The following is a 15,341-nucleotide window of genomic DNA, read 5'->3' as shown; positions in this document are numbered from 1 at the left end:
GGTTCAATAGGATGGGGGTGGGGAAACATGATATGGATGACTAATGTAAAAACAAATGACATCTTTTAAAGACTTTTAAGACCTCTAATCAATGCAATGACTAACCATGATTCCAAAGGACTGATGATGAAGCATGCCACCTACCTCCTGATAAGGAAGTGATGTGTTTAATATGCTTTAATATTTTTTTTAATATGTTTTTTGAACAGCCTAATGTGGGAATCTGGGCTTTTTTTTTTTTAATCAATGAGGGGCAGGTGAAAGGAAAAGGAAGAGATACCATCCCCCCAAAAAGAGAGAAAAGAAGAAAGGCTAAAAGAAATTACAGATAAGTAGAATATTGTATACTTGGAAGATAAATTCCATTTTCCCCTGCTTTTACTGAAATGATATAAAAAGTATAATTAATTTGTGATTCTTATCGTTATCAATGGCTAACCAATGACAAAGTTTTCATTTTCCTTTTCTTCCAGAAAAGAACAAGCAGAAAGTGGAGCAGATCAGGATCCAACAATGCCTCCTGAAGCTGTCTGAGAATTACGAAGGGATGGGGAAGAAGAACAGGCAATTTGACCGGTTGAGTTATGCTGAAATTGTTTTTTGCTTTGGCTGGTTCAGCTTCCTAATTAAGTTTCCTCCTTTATGTTTTATCTAGGAAGTAAAGGGGAATTGTAGCGTGTATATATCTAGCCAATCAAGCCTTTTGTTACTAGTCCATGAGAAAGTTCAGTGTTAGGAAATATCCGGTTTTGTTACTCCAGCAATCCCCTCCCAACACTGTCCCAAGATGCTCGATGACATTAACTATGTGGGTAAATATAAAGCTAACTTTAAAACAGAGAAGTTCATTTAGTACATTTTCTGCTTGCCTTAAAATGGTAACAATCAGGGCTTTACACAATATTTTTGGCTCAGTCCTGCTATGGCATCCTTATCAACTCTAGGCCAAGCATGAACTGACCCTTCAGTCCTGAGCTGCTATCACAACACTGTTGGAAGGAATAGCCATGAGATCACAGAGCCAAAACATCATGAAATCACACGTTTTAGGGCTGAAAGGACCATAGAGGGCAACTCATCCAACCCCTTCACTTTATAAATGAGGACACTGAGGCACAAGAGTTTGAGGGACTTATCCATGGCCAAATTAGGTAGCAATGGGCAAGAAATGGGATCTGAACAAAGGTCTTCTCACTCCAAACCTTTTAAACCAAAAGTTGCTAAATATGGCCATGTCTATTTGCAACATAGAAAGAGTTTCATGTTCTCCTAGTTTAAGAACAGTTTCATACTGTATTTTCTTTTTTTAACAACAGTTCAAAATTTCTATAAATTTTTATTCATATAGAAGTTATTTGCTCTTAGAAATTTTTCCTGCCGAGCTAAAATTGAATTAGCAAAATACAATTTTAAACATGACAGATAAATAAAGATACAAAAAGTGACAAGGAACAAGATTTTTAAAAATCTCAGACAACAATAATTTGATAAGGGAGTTTCAATTTCTCTCCCTGCCTATAATATGCACAGATTACAACACCGTTCAACTGGTACTGAATGTAAGTGTGTGTGCACATGTGCACATGTGTGTGTATACATATCAAATCAAATCAATTTCTACAGAAAGTTTATGCAAAATATAAACATACAAAAGCCACTATATCCACATTTTACCTCCAATACATAAGGCATCCCCAATTTGTAGAGATACGATGCAGTTAATTATTTTGCCTAAAGTTTAATTTTGTGGAGGGGCAGCGAGGTGGCTTAGCAGATAGATTACCAGTTCCAGAGTCAGGAAGACTCTTCCTCCTGGGTTAAAATCTGACCTCAGTCACTTACTAGCTGTTCAACCCTGTGCAAGTCACTTCACCCTGTTGGTCTCAGTTCCTCATTTGTAAAATGAGCTGGAGAAAGAAATGGTGAACCACTCCAGTTATCTTTGCCAACAAAAACCCAAATGGGGTCACGGAGAGTCAGACACAATTAAAAAACAACTGAACAACAATGACAAAAAAGATCTTGTGGAACCAATCACAAGAGCAGGAAGTGCCTTTGAAACCCTGTTCTAAAGAGGCCCCAGTCAAATGATGTTCTATCTAGGGTTCCATGATCTTAGGTAGGGTACAGTTATAATGTGTTAGCACTATTACTGCAGGCATCGCTGTAAAACATTGTCTTTCTATGATGCTATTACCCGTGTTTCCCCGATAATAAGACACTGTCTTATTAAATTTTTTTTTGGACAGAAAAACACCAGAGGGCTTATTTTCAGGGGAGGGCTTATTTTAATGAACATTGACAGCAATTTTAATAAACAAGTAAATGTGAACAAAAAAATGTACCTTTATTCAATAAGCAAATCACTGGGGAAGAACAGGATGACGTGCTCACTGTTGCAGCTCTGATTGGATGCAGCTCGGAGCACGGTGTGCGTTTCACCCGGGGGCGGGGAGGAACGGTGCATACAGAGGGTACTGTAATGTAGCGTGTAGTGCAGGGGAATCACCTTCACTACAGTAGCAATCTCAATAGGGCTTATTTTGGGGGGAGGGCTTATTTTAGAGGAATCTTACACAGTAAGGGGAGGGCTTATTTTCGGGATAGGTCTTATTATCGGGGAAACACGTTTTTATGGGCAGGGTGGTCCAGTGGAAAAAAAACCGGTGTTTCACATCAGGACAGATGGGGATTCAAATTCTACTTCTTATCCATACTAAGCTGGAATCCCTCAGCTTCTGAAGGTGTAAAATGGGGGAAAATGAGACCTCCACTGGCTATCTCACAGGGTTGTTATTACTATGAGTATCAGATGGGATAACATATGTTAGCTCTGAAAGGGCTAGATAAATGCCTCCTATTATTATTTAATTACTTAGGCCCCACAGGACAAGTATAACAGTATAACAAGTATAACTGGAACTGAGAGTGTTTCATAATGTAGCCAAGTACCACAAATTCTATTATTCTATTATTGGAATTGTCACCAAAACAGGACAGGTTCCCCAATTTTTTCTTCACCATTATACCAGGCTATCACGTAGAACTTTAGAGTTTAAAAGCATACCCATTATCTAACTAGCTCCTAGAAATAGGTCCCAAGAAGTGAGCATAGGAATGCATGCTTGTTCCCTTCCCCCTTTCCCTATTACTTTCCCATTTTATAGATGAAGAGACCACAGTCCAACGACATAAAGGAATTTGTCAACGGATCACAGAGGACTCAAAAGAGCCCAGACTGAGAATTTTGGATTGTATGGTCCCCCGAAATTGAATGGGCTATATTTCCACCAATTCCCCCTTACACCTCTCGTCTTTAAGTAATGATGGGTGGCCATCTGTCAGAAATCCTGCAGAACATTCTGTGACTCTTACTGACTGTGTTACATGGACAGAATGTTCCTACTGCATCTCAGCATTCATATAGCCTATACTGTAGGAAAGAATCACTGCATGATAAAAGTGCAGAAAATGCAAACTTCCAAGAGGTTTCATGAGTCCTTTACAGTAGCACCTGGCTGATGACATTTTGCTCTATCTGCCCTCTGACAGGTAGTAATAGGGAAAGCTATGTACAGTCTCACCAGTCAGTCCAACATAACTAGGATCCCTGAACTTTCCTTCTGATAAATGAAATGCCACACATTAAGAATCAAATAATATAATATTTGGTATTTTCAGAATAGATCTAATTAGAAAAATCCCTAGCAATAAGATTTTTTCATTTTTTAATGAAAGCACTCAGAGAAGTTGTTGCCAAATCAGTAACAGAAGAAGGGAAGATGACTTAGTACATTTCTAAAGTTTAGTGGCTTCTTTAGCCCCAATGTGACCTTCCCCCCTCATCTTTAGATGAGAATTAGCAGAACAGCATTCAAGTCCTTGTCCTTGACTCTACCTGTAACCTCCCAGCATGTCTCCCATTCTTCACCATCTCCAGAATATTCTATCAATTTACTTCTACTGAGGCTACTTACTGACCAGGCTCAGGTTCACGGTCACATCTTTCAATGTCACTCTCATTACCCTACATTCTCCAGCATTCTTGATCTTCCAATCTTCAACTGAGGATCACAAGACTTGTCAATTGATGGGATGCAGCAAATGAGGAAGAGTAAAGAATTGAGGGTGACTCCTCGGGTTCAGTTCTATTATAAGCAACCCTGGCTTGGAAGTAAATTCAGCCAATTACTCATTCATAATTTGGTTCCCAGGAAACTGCTATCCTTTGATTTCCCCTAACCTACTAAGTAGAGGGAGGGAAGAGTCATTCTTCAAGGCTTAGTCTTCAGGGATAACATATACAGTGCTTTGTAATTCTTGAAGCACTACATAGATGCAAGTTATTCTTCTTTTCCAGGGACTCAAAGGACTATAGATTTAGAAGAGAAAGGGACCTTATATGGTTATCTAATCGAATATCCTCATTTTACAAACAAGGACCTGGGGCTTAAAAAGAAGTGAAGAAACTTCTCAAGGATTGGAGGGTAGGAAGTGGCAGGACTGAGTCTGAACTCAGATCCTCCCACTCCAGCCTCAGATTCCTCTCTTGTAATCGAAGAATTCATCTGCCTCAATAACCTCCATTATCCCTACACATGACTACCAAATCTCTCTTTATAGCCTTAACCTCTTCTCCAAGTTCTTGTTCATCTCCAACTGGCCTACTCAACAGGCCCATTTGGAAGTACTCCCTTAATGGGCAGTTTTCATTAAGTTGTTTTTCAGTCTTTCCAACTCTTCATAACCCCTTTTGGGATTTTCTTGACAAAGATACTGGGATAATTTGCCATTTCCTTCTCCAGCTCATTTTCTAGATGAAGAAACTGAGGCAAGGTTAAGTGATTTGCCTTGGGTCATACAGCAGTCTGGGACTAGATTTGAACTCAGGTCTTCCTGACTCAGGACACCTGGCTCTGACCTTTTCTCCAAGCTCCCATTCATCTCCAATCACCCTATTGAAGAGGACCATTTGGAAGTCCCCCTGTTTTATACCCCCAGTGATACAAGATGTTAAGTCAATTTTTCCTTCACTCCTTGAAATTCACATGCAGCAAGTCCATTAGGATCACAGAATTTGGACCTGGAAGGAAGTTCAGGTCATCTAATTAAATTCCTTCTATTTACAGAGGAGGAAACAGATGCCCAGAAAGGTCATGTGACTTACTGTAGATAACAGAGCCAACCAGTGTAAGAGATGAGAATCTTACCCATGTCCTGACACAGAATCCAGATTTTTTTTTCCTTTTCATGGCTTTTCTTTTCTATGTCTACTTCCACCACCCTCCTCCAGATCTAGTTTTCATCATATTACTAGAATGATTTCAGTGGCCTCCTTCCTAACCAAGCTCCCTGGTTTCATTAACTCCTCCCCTTCAAATAATCCTTGCTGTATGTAAAGCCAGTCTCCAAAGATGAAAAACAAGTAAATCAGTTCCCAAAAGCAAGCGAATAAGGCCACATAGGCAATGATAGAGCTATAATGAGAATTTAAGGCCTCCTGAAAATTCTTGACCCCCACACCCAACCATATAATATCCAAGGCTCCCTTATTAAGTCAACAAAGCAATCATTACCTTGTCACATTTACCAAAGAGCTGATGGGAAAGCACCCACACAGTTATCATGCTGCTAACCAAACTCTGGATGGACACCATGGCTGTAACATATAGTAGAAGATTAAAAGAACCAAAAACCTCCCCAGAAAGCCCTAGGTCAAGATGAAGCTACCAGGTATTTTTTTGCTGAGAAGGATCTAAATGAGTATGATGCCCCAAGTCCTAGAAAAGTAAAGCATGTACCTTCAAGATGGAGTTATTGGTATGGCTTAGGTAGCATAAATCTGACAACTATATTCTTTCAGTTTCCTATTTAAGGAGTTAGCCTTATGTATTTGGAGAGAGAGGTCCTAATTTCAAATCCTGGTTTCAACACTTTTACCCATGTGATTTGGGGCAAGTTATTCAGCCCCTGCAATACCAACAGGTTAGATCAGATGACACCTAAGGTTTGTTTCAGCTCTAAACCTGTGACCATATGGCTCCAGAGCCTCTGAAAATAGATAGGAAATGTTCTTTCTTTTCCCCAAAAACAAAAGAAGTTGCTATTAGCTAACTAGTATTTGAAAGTGTAATAGTAATGGAATTTAAAGATCCCTCTGTATTGGCTTGGTTTTCGGATTGATTGTGTTAAAACCCAGAGCTTGTGAATCCCACTTGTGGGATGGACTTGTTGATGTGAAAAGAGAGGGCTGAACTGTGAGGAGCTGGTGATGTGAATTTAGAGAGACACAAGCAGAGAACTCTGAGGCAGAAGAGTTTTTTTGGAAGCAGCATCGTGGAGGCAGAGAGAGACAGAGAGGGTTGCTGAGGGCCAGATCGAATTGCCCAGGACTTTTGAGAGCTGCCACCCAGAGCTGCCAAGGACTGAGGAGACATGGCTGTTATGCTGGTATTTTGTCTGTTTTGATGTTCTTTTGCCAGATTCGTCCACTGGCGAAAGACAATGCTGTTGTTGCTGTTGGTTCAGAGCTCCTGAGACTGTTCTGCAGACAGAGAGTGAATTGTGCCCATTGGTGAAAGCCAATGCTGTCGTTGCAGAGGTCCTGGAACCTTGCTGTTGGTTCAGAAGCCTTGAAGAGGGATTTTCTTGTTGTATGTTTACAGAAATCCTAGAAGAGCATTTTGCTAATGTTTTCAGGGGTCCTAGGACTGTTCTGCAGACAGAGAATGAATCAATGAAGACACTGGAAATGTATCTTGTGGCCTTGCTAAGCTTTATCTCCCCAGGAACAAAGATTGCTGAGAACTTGCCTCGGGTCAAGATAAAGAAAAGACCTCTCTTTGGGTATTAAATGCTGTGCTTAAGCTTGTTGTAACTCTGGAGTAGATGTCCTATTCAGTTGTAATCCAAGGGTAGGAAACTTTTGACTTTTTTATGCTCTGTGATTGAACAAATGAATGTACTTTACTTATGACTGGAAACTAATCTTCATTTCAGAAGAGGGGCTTTGTGATTGATTAAATGAATGTATTGCCTAGGGGTGGAGTAGCACTTGATTGAATTACACTAGGTGAATGCTGTATTTTGTATTATACTATATTTTTATTTTCTCTGTTTTTAATTTGTCACTGAATAAAACGGAGAGCAGCTATGCTGGTATTTTGAACCTTGGGAAGTTGCCTTTGCTTGGCATTACATTATGGCGTAGTCGGCAGGATTACAAAGCATAGTGCCTCTATTTGTTCCAGGATCCATGGCCATTTAAATTGAGATTGTAAGGCCAAGGTAAATGGTGACAAGGATGGGATCTGCAGAGTAAAAGTAAAGTATGGGGGCTGGGATAATTGTTTCCCAGGTGTGGTAGCTGTGACTCTGTGGAGCCATGGACCAGGAGAGAACAGCCTGCATGTTGACTTCACTGAGCTGAGAACAGGAATGGTGAGCAGCCTGCATTGGAACCTGGGCAGAAGCCAGGAGAAGCTACTGCCTGCAGGAGGGAGAAGGAACCCAGGAGTTCAGAATTCAGTCACAGGACAAGATAAGGACTGTGCAGCAAAGCAGGGGCACTGAATGTGTTTCCTTGCTGCATCCCACAGTTTGGGACCCAGGGGGAGGATGGACTTGTGTCTGTGGTGGGTGGGGTGAAGGGCCATGGACCCCCAAGGACCCGACCCTATTGGTTTTGTTGCCTGGCTGCCCCTCAGAACTTGGGAGCAGGGGCTGGAGCAGTATGAGGGGAAAGACACCCCCCTCAGCCCAAGAGAACTTTATTTGATCTCTTGTTTTGAATTGATGTGATAATGCAATGTACTTTGTGTTTTTTTAAGGCCCTGTGGTAATGTTAGTTATGTATTTTGAAAATGTGACCTAAGAGATATTTTGTGCTAATTCAAATGTAAATTTTCTATGCTATGGGCAAGAAAGATCTTGGGGCCGAATGTAATGGAAATGCAAATTTAAATATCTTCCTTGCCCCTAGGTCCTTTGATAGGCTTAAGAGACTCTGAGAATGTTCCTTGATTTGAAAATATACTCTGCCCCCTAATAGGTTGAATGTGGTCACATGGAGCCTGTGGAAGGAGGCTTGGTTTTCAGGAATGCCCACACCTTGATGCTGCGTGATTGGGCAGTGGGTCAAAAGTGTGGTTACATTCTCTGACCCAGGAGAAGGTTGTATAATCCCTGATGTGAGGCTTAGCTTTGGGGCTCACTTTGAGAAATGTTGTGTGATTTGACCAGATGAGACTCTGGGTAGCTGTTGTTGAGAGCCCCCCGATTTTGAAAAACCCAGATGTTGATGCTTCCCTCTCTGGTAACTGTGATTTGGTATGGATGTAATGGTTGGACAGTTTGGAAGCCTGTCTGCTTGAAATATTTCTGTCTGTATACTCTGAAGTTCGGGGTGCTGACCTTTTTCCCTTGAACCAGGTAAATAATATGTTTGATTGATTAAAACAAGATTGTTAACCCATTTTGAGTTGCTTTCCTTTAAAAAAAAAAGCAGATCTAAGAACCTGTGTTGGCAGCCACCCTGGTAATGCTGGGATGCTTGCTGCTACAGAAAGCAATGCCTGATTTTTATTTAAAAGTTTGCTTTATTCTTAGTGTTTCAAAATGAGAAAGTTTTAACACTCTGAGATTCTTATGTTTTCAAAAAAAAGAAAGAGAAAGAAATGGAATGGAGCAGCTAGGTGGCACAGTAAATAGAGCACTGGCCCTGGAGTCAGGACAATCTGAGTTCAAATCCAACCTCAGACATAACACAAAAACTAGCCGTGTTATCCTGGGCAAGTCCTTAACCCCAATTGCCCTCCAAAAAGCAGAAAAAAAAAAGATTTTGATGTTTTACAAAAGAACAAAATGAAGAGTCCACAAAAGAAAACTGACAATAGTCTATTACCTATAAATGAGGAAAATAAAATTAATTTAATATACTGGCAGTTGAACTTGAGGAAGGAGGGGGAAAATCAGCAGAGGACAAGTGTGCAATGAATGAAATACTAATAAAAAAAAAAGTGTCCACAGACCAGTATGAACAGAGTAACTACTCATGTTTCCGTAACTCTGCATTTATTTTTTATGTTTTTTTTTTTTTAATTTGGGGGTGGGGAGGAGGGAAGGTAAGGCAATTGGGGTTAAGTGACTTGCCCAAGGTCACACAGCTAGTAAGTGTCAAGTATCTGGGGCCAGATTTAAACTCAGGTCCTCCTGACTTCAGGGCCAGTGCTCTATTCACTGAACCACCTAGCTGCCCCTAATTCTACATTTAAAAAAGCAATTTCCCACTGTTGTGCTATAAGAAATGAGGAGCAGACAGACTTCATAATAACCTGGAAAGATTTATATAAACTGATGATAAGTGAGGGGAGCAGAACCAAGAGAACTTTGTACACAATTACAGACACACTATATTTGTGATGACTGCCTTCAATAGACTGGGCTCATCTCAGCAATGCAAGGTTAGAAGACAACTCCAAAGGACTCATGATGGAAAAGGCTACCCACATCCAGAGAAAGAATTACGGAGTTTGAGTGCAGATTGAAGCAAACTAGTTGCTCTCTTTTTTGCTTTGTTTTGTTTCTTCTTCCTCGTTGTTCATTCAATTGGTTATAATCCTTCTTTACAACCTGACTAATGTTTAATGTGAAGGTATATGTAGAATCTATATTGGATTGCATGCCACCATGGGGGGAAAAGGGGGAAGAGAGGGAGAAAATTTGGAACTCAAAAACTTGTGGAACTGAATGTTGTAAACTAATAGTAAATAAATTTTTAAAAAAAGTAATTTCCCCACAAGAACTAAGTGAGAGTAAAATGATTCTCCCCATTTATAGAAGAGTATGTTGAGACTCAAAAATAAATTATTTGCTTAGGGGGAGAACTTAGGTCTTCTTGCCTCTATGCTGAGTATTAAACCAGGATAACACATAAACATGCACTCAACTTTTTAGGTGAAGTAAGCTAAAATTCAATAGATGAGCCACTATGGCATGATGGGGAAAAAAGTGCTGGTTTAGAAATTGGGAGACCTGGGATCTAGACCTAGCTCTGGCCCTCAGTAAGTTGTGTGACCTCAAAATTCAGCTCATTCTTGAAGTCTTGTTTCACTCATTTGTAAGATGGGTGGGGGTGACACGATGTACAACATGATCTCTAAAGGTCCCATGAAGCTCTACCATCTGATGGCTCCAGAAAAACTAGCTAAGAGGCACTTTTTATCCATTGACTCTGTCATAGATCTTTGCTCTGAGTCAAAACCAAAAGAAACTGCAAAGATGGACGTTGCTCAAATTCTGCAGAGCTGGGCCTTTTCCTAGAACTCTGTTGTATTTATCCCCTGGAATCAAACTTGTTTATTTTATGAAGGTTGTTCTGGCCTTTCCTGCCTGAGATAGAGCTATCCCTATGCAAATTAAGCTTCTTCAGAACAGGCTTCAAGTTAACCAGCAGAAAGAGTGGCCCTATTTGACTACACTGAATCTACCGATAACAGGGGAGTATCTCTCCATCCTCAGACACTAAGATCTCAATATATTGGAAATGGGCAGCATTATTTTTGGCACATCTTCTCTGATGTAAAATGAGGCAGCTGGCTTAGATGGCCTCTAAGGCCCCTTCCAGCTTTCAATCTACAGCATCATGATCCCTGTACTTAAGCTTAGCCCTGCTCATTTTTTTTTTTTGGGGGGGGCTTGTGTTATTTTTGTATTACAAAGCTATTCGTATATGGGGAATAAAAAACATATCAGATACTCAACCTGGCAAATGGAAAGGACTGGCAACTTAGGTCAAATTGAACATTTGTATTCAGGCCACTTACAGAAAATGGAGAGGAAGAAAGTAATGAGATTTCAATCTGGCACACAGAAGAATATCACCCATTTGCCCCCGAAGAAAGGCCAACCTGACAATCTTTGTACTGAAGAGCAAACCACAAATAAAAGCAGCATTACAGAGGCTGATTCTTTAACCCTAAATCTTCTATTCCCTTTATTGATGTCTATTTTCACAGGTTTTAAATTAGATTTGGCCACTTTTCCTTCTCCATCCTCCCTCTTCTCGTTGAGGCCACCTCTACCACTCCACCCCTCCTCCCCACAAAAAGCCAGAGAGTCTTCACTTTTCCACTAGGAATAGAACCAATGTGTTCTGGTTCTCTGAAAGCCCAAAACCCCAAAAGACAGTGCTTATAAATTCTTGCTCTGTACCTCAGACCTGGCTGCCTAAAGGGCATGGCCCTGTTATGATTTCATTTCAACATGTACAATCTTGGATCTCCCATCTTCCAGTAATACTCCACTGATTGAATTAGATGCCGGGTTTTTCTTTTTCACCCGCCCTCTTGGAAAAAAAATTCAATTTCGATTTGCAAAAAACAAACAGATCTATGGTTGTCAGACCTGACTCTCAGACAAGAACATGTGAGAGAAAAGAACAGTGTTATGCCAAATGACTTCCTAACCCTGTCTTCCCCCTGTTCCCTCCCCACCCCACCCCCACTCCCCGAACTATGCTGGATTACTATAGGGAAATCTCAGCAGCTCACAGGATAATGAAAGAGAACTAGACTGAGTCCAGAGAACCAAGTTCTAAGATCAGCAATCACAACTAGCTACATGACCTCACCCCAAATGGACCAGTCGTTGCACCTCTACACCCCAAATACCTTCATCTGTAAAATCAGTGTAGTGGTATTACAGAGGAAAAGGAGGTACTGGTTTCTGAGGACAGAGGACAAAGCTGGGTTGTTACTTAATTAGCTTACTACCAATATAACCTACATTTCTTATCTGGGTGGGACTCAGTTTCCTCATCTGTAAAATTAGGTCACTTTCAACTCTAAAATTCCATGATCCTATGATGTCTGTAAATATAGAAAGATGATCAGAGACAATCAAACAGGAATTGAAAATATTCCATAAGAGTTGTCATGGAACACCTCTCTCACAAATTTTAAGACTCATCCCCCCAGAGACTCAAATAATTATTTCAATACCAACAAGATACTACTGAGATATGTTGTTATTTTAAAGAGCAGCACAGTAAATTCTTGGTTATGCAAAATAAAGGGGGAGACACAGTGGCATTTCAAATGACAAAATAATATAAAAATCATTTGAACTTTTGGACTCTGAATTTTTTCCCCTTTTGTATTAGATTTGCCATCTTATTTATGCCCCTCTTAAATTAGCATTAAAATTCATTTGCCTTGAGCATTAACCAAGCAAATAGTATATCCCCCCAAGATATGTGTATGTGTGTATATGTGTGTGTATATATATATATATATATATATATATATATTTGAGTGCATGTGTCTGTGTAAGTATGTATGTGTTTTAGTTGTTAAACTGGTAAAAGGGACAGGATTAAAACAACTATTCAGAAAACTAAGTTGGGACAATCACTTTCACCCAAAATCAAATTCTGACAAAGCAGAAAACAGTGATAAAAAAATTCCAAACTCACAAGTCCTTCTTTGCCCGAGAGATTCCTTCCATCTGAACTCCCAACAAATCAAGCATCTAACAAACAATAAAGTTAATTAGCATTTGCTATCACTTCCTAAGCATCTTCTAGTGGAGGTACTGGCCAGAAAAGAAATAAGTGAGAGTCCAAGGAGAAGCCAAGAACCTAGATAATGCATAAACTGGATAACTAAACTCAATAATTAAGAGCTGGCTTAAAACCCAATCAAAGATTGCCCAACCAGTCAAGTCCAACACATCTTTCTCTGCTTAAGACTTTGCCAGACAATTTAAGTGCAGTAGAAAGAGAAATAAAACTGTCTTCTATCAGGATATAACAGATATAGTCTAACCCCACCACAATAGAAACCTAGCAACAACAAGGATGGAGGGCTAGAGGCATGCAGGGAGATGCTCACTTTGCTGTCTAATCTTCTCTGATATATTAGGTAGTAAATATCCTTTGAGATCTTAGGAATTCTGGGTTGCGGCATCCAGATCAGTTTGGAAGGAAATGATTCAAGCATCCCCAGCTAATGTCAATCATCTTGACTATCAATGAAAAAGTTGCTCAAAAAGTGGTCCTGTTTCAACCTTGAAATTCTCTGTAACAACACAGTTGATGAATTTTAAAATGTACTGTCAAGCCTTTTTTACTCTTTTAGAAACACAAAAAAGCATTCCTGGGAGTTTGGGGCCTTTTTCATTAAAAAAAAAAAAGCAGTCCTATACCACTCATCTCTGAAGTACAATACCAAATTCCAGCTTAGCTGCCCCCTGTAATATGGTTTAATTATGATGACTGAACTAATAGGCTGACATCATAGACTTTTACAGGCTGACCCCATGTCATCCTGATGTATCATTTTGCACCAGTTCAGTGCTGTAAATCAATTTAAGATCTCAAGCAGGTTGAAAAGGCTGGTAATGATGCTTTCTCTGCAGTCTCTAGGGACTCTACATTATACACAACTTACATTATTTATAAAGCTCAATGATGCTCCATTAGCCTTATAAGACTACACAAATGAGCCCTTTTATACACACACAATACACAACTTGGACTATATTATACAGGCTGCTGCAGCTTAAATATGGCTGTCTAATTACACCTAAGTTTATGCCTTCTTTCCAATCATTTGGCTATTAAATTTCATCTTTAACCCTGAAATACTCATAAGCCACAAGAGAAACTAAAATTCAGCACATCACCTATTTTAATATTTAAGGAAATAGGATTTCTAGACTTTCTCTTTAAAAAAATGTATTACTTGAACTTGGATGTTTTTAAAAAAAATTCCTACAATTACCTTTTTTTAATGTAACAAATAAACATTTATTTGTTTTTAAATGACTGAAGTTGCCACATCTCCTAAATGCAGTGGTCATCAGATCTTCAAGGGTATAAAAGAAGGGGATACTGAGAAATAAAAAATGTATTTGGTTACATACCTATGGTTAGAGGGGTCAAAACTAAATCAAGGACAAATCCCCACCCTCAGGGGTAACTCAATACTTCCCTGATCCCCTGGAGAGGTTTCTGCATCACCTAGCCCCAGAAAATCATCTCTGATGCCCCTAGTTATAGTTTCAGAAGAATTGCAATATTACAACCTGAGCACCACCTGCAGAGAAATATCAAATAACTACAAATGGGAAAGGGTGGGAGGGAGTGAGAGAAAACACTTCAAGTCTGTATAATATACTTAAGCCCATAGACAAAAATGGCAGTGATGCAAAGAACACCAGTGCCAACTGAAAACGCTGCTGCAGTGAACCCTGATCCAACTTAGATTCCTTTTAAAAACACTGGTTCCACTAGGGCTCACCAGCCTTCAATAAAACGTAAAGTGGCAATTATAAATAAACAAGAAGATCACAACACAGTCTTCTCATTGTGTTACTGAAGTGTAGGCATGCCATCCCTGAAAATCAGTTAGAAAGAGACATGTTCTGATAGAAAGTTGTTCTTTGATAAGCTACTTAAGAGTTTGTTTCAGAGACATCTAGGAAGACAGGCCCAAATCATGCTACTTTGCATGCTTTGTTCTGTTTTTTTAAACTTCAGGTCTAAAACAACAACAACAAAAATCCAAACGGAAATATGCCAATTCTCATGGCAGATCAGAAAGCGATTGGCTTTACTTAAAAGACTTTTGAGCTGGGACACAATTTCGGGACCAAGCCTCCGAGGAAATCAGGGTTTCAATCACATCATCTTCAAAATTTAGTGAGAAAAAAATCCTGCATACGTAGTAATCTTAAGGTCAGACAACATTTGTTCCTCTTTCCGATAATACATCTAAGGGAAAAACCCTGTTCCTATAAATGCTCCTAATATATTAGACATGTAGAAAAACAAGCCCACGTTTCTTTCTCTCATACTGTTCCCTTTCCCTCCCGCCCTCCCCCCCTTTACATAAACTACTAAGCTAAACACTAACAAAGGCTTGGGAGAGAGTAAATGACACAGTTGTTCACGAGTAAACTTTGCAATACACAGGGAGGGAGACAATCGGATCCGGTCGAAAAGGATCTACGGACGTAGGGGCGGAAGAAGAGGAGAAAAAAGCAACCAAAATCATCCGCCACTAAACCTTGGAATAAATTAGAGACTTAGGTCCGAACTTTCCTTGACCTCGACCCCAAGAATTGAACAAGAGGAATAAGAAAGAAAAACGGGCGGGGGTGGGGGGTTAGAGAAAAACTGAGTTTTCTTTCTTCTCTGCGATCCACACTTCAGAAAAGCTGGGAGACAGACAGAGAGAGACAGAGAGACAGAGAGACAGAGAGAGACAGAGAGACAGAGAAACAGAGACAGACAGAGAGAGAGAGAGAGAGAGAGAGAGAGAGAGAGAGAGAGAGAGAGA

General features: G+C 39.9%; 1 protein-coding gene across 3 annotated transcripts in view; it reads right to left on the bottom strand.

Annotated features, from left to right (window-relative positions):
- The window catches only part of SMAD1 (SMAD family member 1), a 411,788-nt gene that overhangs the window by 84,723 nt on the left and 311,724 nt on the right, over positions 1-15,341 (bottom strand). The gene's annotated exons all lie outside the window — the stretch shown is intronic.

The sequence above is a fragment of the Petaurus breviceps genome, unplaced genomic scaffold (assembly GCF_028583685.1).
Source record: "Petaurus breviceps papuanus isolate PSGF00001 unplaced genomic scaffold, PetGlider_PUasm1.0 76, whole genome shotgun sequence".
Classification (NCBI taxonomy): Eukaryota; Metazoa; Chordata; class Mammalia; order Diprotodontia; family Petauridae; genus Petaurus; species Petaurus breviceps.
This window is presented reverse-complemented; position numbering and strand designations above follow the sequence as displayed.